Genomic DNA, 10,224 nt, shown 5'->3' with positions numbered 1-10,224 from the left:
AGGTTATGAGTTGCGATTACGGGATATACTGTGGACGGTTCAGTGTTCCAATATATTAATATTCGTGTTTGGAATTTAAAAATAAAATACTTGGCCAGGATACTAATGGCGCTTTGAAAATCGCATTGCGATTATGTATTATCGCGTTGCGAAAGTCAGAATCGCGTTGCGAAAGTCAGTATCTCGTTGCGATTTTGTATTATCGCATTGCGATAGTAAGTATCGCATTGCGATAGTCAGTATCGCATTGCGATTTTCCCAATTCGCGTTGTGATTTATTTATTCGCATTGCGAATTGGGAAAATCGAAACGACACTGTAGATCATCGCAACGCGATTTTCAACTATCGCAACGCGAAATGCAACGCGAATTTGCGATAATGGAGATCGCGTTGTGAATTAGCGATCGCATTGTAATTTTGTTGATTATTTTGACAAATCCAAAAAAATTGATTAAAATCATATATTATATGAGAATTTTGGTGACTGAGGCGATTTTCTCTCTTATATTTATTATAAAAACCACACCTTTTGTTCCTCAAAATCAATTCAATTCCTTTTCTAACAATCAAAAGCTCCATTTTTGATCCTTTGTCTAACCATTCTTAGTTTTCTTCGTATTTTGTTCAAGGGACCCCAAGTTTTTTTTTTTTTGGGTTTGTGTTACAAAAAACCAGAAAGAAATCAAATAGCATTTATGGGTTTCGTTGGTTTCACTAGAATATTGACAATTCGAGTAATTGAAGGGTCTTCTTTTTGAAAAAAATGGTGGTGAAGATGATGAGGTGGCGACCATGGCCGCCTCTGGTTTCGAAAAAGTACGAGGTAAAGTTAATTGTAAGAAGATTAGAGGGGGTGGGATCTGGTCGGGGAAGGTTGGGAGAAGCTCGAGAAACTAAAGGTCGAGGTTCGATGGAAAGGTCTTAAGGCTTCACTCAGTTCTTTAAGGCGAACGGGGAAGAGGAATTTCACCAAAGAAGTCGATGGCGTTGACGAGAACGGCGTCGTTGTATGGGATGAGGAGTTTCAATCCCTTTGTAATTTATCGGCCTATAAAGACAGTGTATTTCATCCTTGGGAGATCGCTTTTTCTGCCTTGAATGTAAGTCTAAAGGGAACATTTAAAAAAAATTGTTGGCTTTTAGAAGTTTCAGTTTTTGTATGAACTTTTTACTATATTTTCATTATGTTTTTGTATTTCCTTGAGAATGCTATTTTGGTCGTTCGATTGGTCTTGAAATTTGCTTGAAGATATTTTGGACTGATCTGTTTCTTTACAAGTTCATAACATTAGATTTTATTTTTACAATAATCTATAGTATTAATTTGGTTGAACTGAATGTCCTTTAGACAATTAGACTGGTTGTTTTGTTTCTTTATGGAAGTTGACTGTCGGATAGTTGGTACTATTTTAAAAGTTTGCTAATTTATCTTGCTCGGTGAAGGTTTCGAGCCAGGGATTGAAGAACAAAGATCCTGTTGTTGGAACAGCATCATTGAATCTTGCTGAATATGCTTCGGCTGCTGAACGGAAAGAGTTTGAGTTAAACATACCTCTCGTACTCTCCACCTCCACCGGTGCTGCCGAGCCTGGTCCCCAACTCTGTGTATGTGCTTCTTAAAGTCTTTATCGCGCAGCAGTCTACGATCTACTATGTTCCTTTTATCCATTTTCTTTTGGTTTTCACATTTTCTAATTTTTATGCTGTAATTCATATTGTAGATATTGCTTAGCCTTTTGGAACTAAGAACTACCCAAGAAACCTATGAATCTGTAGAGCGTGCGTTAGTGCCTGTTGCATCATCTGTCGGGACTGGAGCTCGTACTCCACCTCCACCGGTGCTGCCGAGCCTGGTCCCCAACTCTGTGTATGTGCTTCTTAAGTCTTTATCGCGCAGCAGTCTACGATCTACTATGTTCCTTTTATCCATTTCTTTTGGTTTTCACATTTTCTAATTTTTATGCTGTAATTCATTGTGATATGCTTAGCCTTTTGGAACTAAGAACTACCCAAGAAACCTATGAATCTGTAGAGCGTGCGTTAGTGCCTGTTGCATCATCTGTCGGGACTGGAGAAACTGTAGTATCCATTGGATACGGATTCACTTGACGGTTCTGAGAAGGAGAATCGATGAGGTCAAGGAAGACTCTGCTGTCAGGAAGTCATTTAGTTATGATACTCTTGCAGATACAAAATATGCAGGAGGATCGTTTTCCAGCATGAGGATCAGTGAGGGAGATGAGGATTGGGTTGTACTACAGTAACCGTAATTCAGATGTTGGCGTCTCAAATGTTGAGGATTCGTTACCCACCGTCGGAGCCATCCCTGCTGCAGAGTTCCAAGCGCAGCATATTGTCTTGGAGAAAAAGGAAGTTGAGTTCAGGTCTCTAACAAAAGGGGAACCTGTTGAAAAAGGGCTCGGAGAAGGTGGCGATGACATTGATTTGACCGCCGTAGCTTAGCTCAGATGAATCTCATGCACCCGGGGTAAGAGTTTTTGTTGATTATTAAATAGCATATTCTTATGAGTTCATACACTACTAAGATGCATGTGCTTCAGTTTATGTATCTGATTTAGGATTTGGCTATCCTTCAACATAATGTTCATGTTTTATAGTCTTTTCCTACAACTATTCGATTATCATCTTTATTTACCAAAGTATATAAAGCTCTAAATATAACTATAATTTCTTTTGGCAGTCACACAAGGGAGATAAAGATTCATCTGCAAACCTTACATCTGTTTCTGAATTGGGGATGATAATTTTGCTATTGGCATTGGGAACAGAAAAGTGGTAAGCCGTGATGGAACATGAAGCTTCAATCACAAGTCTTTTTGCTTCTATGATCAGCGGAGTGAGCGAGCAGCCGGTGAAAGTGCTTGTACTGTCCTGTTGCTGTTATGCCGATTGCTTCAGAATACCGTGATATGATGCCGATTAAGTCTCAGTTTGATAGTTTGATCAGAGAAGGTTCATTGGAATGGAGGAGCCTCTGCGAGAATGAATCCTATAGGGACGGTTCCCTGACAAGCACTTTGATCCCGAGACGGTTCTCCAAGCAAAAAGTACGTCTCTTTCTGTAGTACCAAGATAGTCCTTTATCGGGTTTTTCCATCCAGAGGGGATGGTGAGGGAAGATTTGACTTTTTGCATGATGCAATGTCTTTCGATAACATATGGGATGAGATTATCGTGCTGGTTTGGAATGTCCAAACTGTGATCAACCTGAGGTTTACATTGTTAGTTGGAACGACCATTTTTTATCCTCAAGGTTGACCCAGAAGCTTACTATATAATGACACATTAGGAGAGAGGCTTTACGAGGGATGTAATCAAGCTTACATCTTGAAATTTGACCGCATATACCATAATTCACAAGCTACATAATGAAGCTCCATCATCAGATGAGTCGACCGGTGATCAGCAGATAGCTACAGCAATAACTGAACCAATAATTTAGAGGTTAAACAGTTCAATGGGAAGGAGGGTTCGGTTGCAGGGGCTGAAGTAGTCAAACCCGAGAAATCAATCGAGAGTGAGGACAGTGGGAGGTTGTTTGCCAAGGCAAGGAATCCTGCAAGGAATACATAAAGAGCTTCTTGGCTGCTATACCTATTAGGGAGTTGCAGGCAGATATCAAGAAGGGTTTAATGGCATCAACACCGCTACATCACCGACTACAGATGAGTTCCAGTATACCGAGTTCTTGCAACCACTACCCGAGACTTGTGCTTCTACAATGACTGCTGCTACTAAAACGACAGCAGCCACGCCACTTACTGTCGAAGGTCCCGTTAACTGAAGCTGCTGCTTAGGAACTTACTGTAAATTCCAAGAAAAGTGTGATTACTGTTTTAACTAGTTTTGTTTCTGTATCTCATGATGTGAATGCGGATTAACAGAGGCACCCGTTTCAGCTTCTTATTTTGTTTGTCCGAATGGCTAATAGAGTTGTGGTTTCTCCATGTTGACTGGAAAATTAACATAAATTAAAGGTTTGATTTTGCAGATGATGATGGAGGAAAGGAGAGGTTTTTGACATATTCCAACAGATGTTCTAAATTTAATCAGACATCAGATTGACTTTATACTAAAACATAAAAGCAAGACATCATTGGAGTATGCCCCGGGATTTGCATACTTTATCATAAGCAATCTAAAATCATTTTTACAATGCAAACAAGAAATTATACCACCACTACGACTTTGGGACGATGATGATTCATCAAAATAATAATAATAAAAGATTAAATAGTGTGTTTATCAGGAAGCATGGTCCTTGGTTTAAGATATTCTGAACACCTTTTCGGTGTCGAATTTACTGTATTCAACACTTATTGGAAGTTTCGGAGATGCATCACTTTGCTTGCATTTTAATCTCACCACATTAAACGTATTGTTAATGGGAATAAATTTGACTTATCGGTAGTGAATGATTCATCCTTTTTTTTATTTAGATGGGAAGTCGGAAAAACAGTCGTTGCCCGTGTGTTATCGTATTGCAAAGGTCAGTAATGAGAAAAAAAAAAGAAAGAGAAGAAGGTAATAAAAGGTGCTAGCTTCTCTCTCGATTGTATTAAGAGACATTTATAGTGACTTTTAATTCGTGTTAGTCGTAGGGTTGTCACGACTATTCATAAGTCAAGTTATATGAACAGTCGTGTAGATCCAATATTCAAGAGGAGCTGGTTAGTGAGGAGATTACTTCTTAGATTTATGTTCTTTATATGAGAATTAAAGTAGTTGGTCAAATGTTGGCACTGTGGTCAAACAGTGTCAACTCAGTCATCCAAATGTGCCATCAGATTTATGTGATTGTGGTTTGTGGTAACCATTGAGCGACTGATTTATTAGAAGCGATAGCATTAGTGATCGTTTTGTTACTTTTGGACCTTAAGTGTTGAAACATAAACTGCTATTTTAGTGACCGTTTAAGTAGTTTACCCATTTTTAAAAAAATCATTTTTACTCTTGTATAGTTAAACAACTTTAATGTATTTTTAATACTTACTTATTATATATTATTATAAGTTTAATTTTTACATGATTATAAATAATATATTAAAATAAAATCATAAATATAATAGAAACATAAAAAATAGTTCAGGTCAGGCCAAAACGAGTAAAGTTTAAATTTTACATGTTAGAATTGGAGCTCATCTCATAATAACCTCCAACAGAAGCAAATAAAATAACACAATTTCGGAAAATTTTCCACAAAGCTAAATACAAAATTTAAAATATTAGTACAACTATTTACATAAAAAAACACAATAATTTAAAACTTGAAAGAAATTAAAAGAATCATAAGTTAAATATGGACTTGACTTGTGATTTCCACTTATCAAAATAATGTATAACAAATTACGACCCAACTCTCTAATGTTCCTAATAGAGTCATTAAACTCGGAATGCATCTCGACTTTTTTTTTAAAAAAAATCAATTTTAGTGTGCTTTTTGAGCTAGATAGTCAAACAACTAAAAGAGCCTTTTTTTTTTAAAAAAAAATACAAAAGTTATTTTATAAGACAAATAAAGGTCTACGTTTTATCTGAAATTTATTTGAAGTGATTTAGGAGTCGATTATGCTAGGAAAAGTTTAAAGTGTGATCATTCTATTGATGTTGGTTTATTTAAATGAGTGAGCTTTTGAAAAATAAACACATTTTGAAAATATAAATTAAATACCAATTCGTTTGAATAATCTTACGGAATCATACTCCAATAATTTAGAAGCTTTTTCAACCAATTAATCTATCAAAACTATGTATTTTAAATAGTTGGAAATATATGAATATAATTTTTATTTAAAATAATATAATTTTATTTAAATATTTTTCATTTGAATGATCGTACAGAATTACACTTCAATAATTTAAAAGGCTTTTCCAAAATTCATTTCACTATAAGTACCATTAAGAAAAATAAACAAACGAAATTCTTTTTTTCTAAAAAGTGATAAAAATACTATAATCATAAAATTATATTTTTTATTAAAAATAATATAAATAAAATATAAAGTAATATTTAAAGCTAATATGCATACAGTATCATAATTAAATATATATATACATAATGTATAATGCAATAGGTATCCTATGTAGAAATAACTAGAATGTGCATTTTAAATATGGAAAATATGCATGTAACGTTATACTAATAAATAAAATATACATAATAAAAATAATTATCATAGTAGTATAATTAATATGATACATTAGATATATATATATCTATATATATCATTTTAAAGAATAAATAAAAGATATACATAATAAAAGTAATTACTACAATACCTATTAATTAAATTGGTAAGATATTTTTTAATAAAAGCCACTAATCTTATTAAAAAGTAAATATCCAATATTACAATAAGAGTTTACAACTATTATCGTAAACTAAATACATAATTTGGACATTTTCCTAGAACTTAAAACTAGTCATTTTAGATCATATAAGGACAAACATGGAAAAGGTTAAAAACTCAATCAAAATACTCAACAAAAATAGATACAAGCAAATCTATTGCATCGGCAAACAAACCACAATAGGGATTAAGCTATTGAAGACACCGAGAACTGTAAATCAGAGCCTAGCATCGTGAGAAACTATCCACGATCACAAAATCACGTATCCAATTCAATACGGGTCTATAACAGGGGATCATTTGTATTACAAATAAGCATATCTTAATCAGTCGTGACATCGTCAAATCCAACCATGAGAAAAACATAAATAAAAGAACGACCAAACGACTGAAAAACGTGCCACAAAGACATAAAAATACGTCATAAAGGCAGAGATAAATGTGCCAAGACAGAGTTATTCTTATAAAAAACTAAAAAAAGAAACAAAGAGATAGAGAACCAACAATCAACAGCATAAAAAACCGGTGCCACCACAGCTAAACAAAATCAAAGAAGAAAAAGTTGTTATGATCTATTTAAAACGTATAAACTCTAAAAAAGAAAAGAAAAGTAAATTGGTAAGATATTTTAACTATTAAATATACTATACATATAAAATAATGAGTAAATAAAAAATGATCCCCTAACTATAGGGATGTTGCTTTATTGAGTCTCAACTATTAAAAGTTTAATAAACCTTGAATATAGAGTGTTGTTTTGTTAAGTCCCGACTATTAAGTTTCAAAATGATCACCCAAATTCATGTTCTCTCGAAATGATTTCTTAAAACAAATTTTTTAATTAAGTGTGATTTAAAAAATCGTTTTAATTATTTTGGTGTTTTCCTTTTAAAATTAAAAAATGGTTTGAGGAGTCACCACCAATGTTTGATTAGGGTGTCGTTGGGGACCCAAAACGGTTGTATTTTAAATTTAATTTTAATTTTATCAAAACGACGTTTTTAGGTCTACGTTCCAAAAGATTGAGTTCGGGAGTCGATTACGCATGGGAAGGGTTAGCACCCCCACAACACCCTAAATCGGTACTTAGTCGATTAATTAGTTATCTTTGCAATGAAATTTACAAGGTCAAATTTAATTTAATTTAAGATCCCTTTAAATAACACCTTTAAATTTTAGGATGAAAATGACAATATTTAATTATTTCCTATCGAGAAGAAAAAACCTCTCATGCCATAAAGCAGTCAGTTCTCACTCAAATCGAATAAAGAAATATTACTATTTCATTCTAAATTCATATTATTCAAATGCATGCATGAACAAGAATAAATAAAACAAATTAAATTAAAAATTACCAATCCTTTTAGAAAGAAGAAGGATGTTCGAATATTTAAAGACATCGGGATTGTTAGGATTTCACTTAATGGGATACATTTCATTTTAAATTTATCAAAAGTGATTTTTCGTTAAGACAATCACTTCACAACAACCTTAAAATTAAAATTAAAGGGTTATTACCTTAATCCAATTATTTTATCAGATGAAATTATGCTCATGAGGATATCATACATGTTATGCAAAATGATGACATGTAACTAAGCATCATACGAACCTACACATTCTAAAACACTTATAACCTGTACTAAATTAATTAACAAAGGATCCATTATTCATACATTTACCATACTTTTGTAAATAACGAAAAAACATGTCAATTTCACACAAACATATCACGTATTTAACATATATGTGCTAACTTGATGACATATTTATAACGGAAACAAGGGATTATAACATTGCATTCACATGACCCAACATTAATATAATATAAAGAGTATGTACACATACACAATGAAAATTGATAGTTGCTTTATTTAGTTATTATTTTATCTTTAAATTACTCCTTAGTTGTAGTTTTTGTGGTTGATTTATTTGTTTTGATCATTTTATGTGCAGGACACTAGATTCTGAAATTATACTTAAAGAACATAATTATACATTTTTTATTTTCGGAATCAATGATGGATTAGTGGGCATGACTCCAGGCATGACGCATCTGACGAGGCGATGTGTCAGCACCTTTTAGAAGGTACAGTCAGTGCTTCTAGAAGGACGAATGGATCAGCCGCACGTTCCGAAATTGAATTCAAATTAAACTCATATTTTTAGGATTTTAATTTAAATATTTTAAGAATTATCTTTTATTTTTAGAAATTATATTTTCCTTGTTTTTAGGATTTTTGAAGGCTATAATTACCCTCTCAGAGTAAACCTAAATATATTCAGAATCATTCTTTTCTTTCCTCTGGTTTTATAAAAATTCTTTCTTTATTTTCAAAAGTTTTATTTTTTATTTTAATTTTACAGATGCTAAGTATGATTGTCATACTCAACTAATTTCTCCATAGCCAAGGGCTGAAGCGATGACTCAATCCCTACTGCGAGGATTGAAAAGCACTAATAACTTCGAGTTATTTTCTCAATTTTTTGGAGGAAAAGAATGGTAATCGACCTATTTTTAAAATCAAAACGCATTTTATAAAAAAGTCGGCGTTGGTTAGGAAGTTGTTATGATTTAAAGTTGGGAAGAGGAATCGGATGGTAGCAAGTTCAACTTCATGTGAACATATTTAGCGGCGATCCGCTAAGGGAATTGAGATCGAACTCGATTCTCATTGAGCCAATACAGTCCGAGTCAAGTTTTCCAGATCTATAAAACAGGTTGGTGCTTACGACGATAGTCGTAGTTTGTCTCCATAAGGACTGATATCCAAAATTAGATTTTGGGTTATCGTTTCACAAGAGAGAAAACAAGTTACAGGGGTTGGGCCCTGTAGATGTAACGACAAATAATTGAAGCAAAAATCTATTCCGATGAATTAACTGGAATTGAGGCAAAGTTGAAGTCTGAGGCTAATTTCACTATAAGTTTTCTTTATCTCAATTACTTGAATTTATTTATTTTTTTATCCTTATCTTTTATTGCATCCTTATCTTTTATTAATTATTTTATCTTTATCTTTTATTTTATTCTAATCTTTTATTTTAAAAAACAATCTTGAACCCCTTATTTAATCTCATCCAAAAGCTACCTTATCTCATCTTTATCTAAATCGAAAGTTCACTTGATCAGAAACACCAAAGTCCCTGTGAACCGACCATGCTTACTCTACTGTCTCTCTCCCTATTTATTTATTATAATAAGAAGCTGAAATTATTTTGACAGTAAAACGATGCTTGTCAAAATTAGTGTTGTTGTCGAGGACTTCGCCTAAAGTAACTGATAAGTTGTTTCTTTTATTTATGACTGAATTAATCCAAGTGATTTGGTAGAATTTGATCCATAAACTGAAGCACGAGCCAGACGAATTCACGCAAAAAAGCGAGAAAAAGAAAAAAGAAGAAACGATAATGGAGCATTTAAATCCATAATTTAATTCAGAAGAATCATCTTCCTTTGATACAAATGAAGAACCAATAACCGAATATACATAGGAATAGAGAACACGCCATAACCAATGGCAGATTAGACAATTTCCAGTTAGTCGCGACACTTGCCATACAATAGCCTCTATGCATCACTTTCCTCAAGTGCACTCCGTATACTCTAAAAATGGGTCTTATTCATCTTCTTCATGTATTCCATGGGCTTTCTAGTGAGGTCCACAAACATATCACAGAGTTTCATATGGTATGTTCATGCATGAAACCTCAGGGAGTATATGAAGACCAAATAAAACTATGAGCTTTCCCTTCTTTTATCTGTTTAGCCAAAGAATTGACTATTTTATTTACCTCCCAATTCTATAAATACTTGGGCTGATTTAACTCGAATTTTCTTGACAGGTTTTT

General features: G+C 33.3%; 1 pseudogene; it reads left to right on the top strand.

Moving 5' to 3' along the window:
• Window positions 1-651: 651 nt before the first annotated feature.
• On the top strand, window positions 652-3,923 carry LOC120131260 (annotated as a pseudogene).
• Window positions 3,924-10,224: the final 6,301 nt, after the last annotated feature.

This window comes from Hibiscus syriacus, unplaced genomic scaffold (genome assembly GCF_006381635.1).
Source record: "Hibiscus syriacus cultivar Baekdansim isolate YM2019G1 unplaced genomic scaffold, ASM638163v2 tig00110551_pilon, whole genome shotgun sequence".
NCBI lineage: Eukaryota > Viridiplantae > Streptophyta > Magnoliopsida > Malvales > Malvaceae > Hibiscus > Hibiscus syriacus.
The sequence above is the reverse complement of the archived record's forward strand: the minus strand, read 5'-3'. Positions and strand labels throughout refer to the sequence as shown.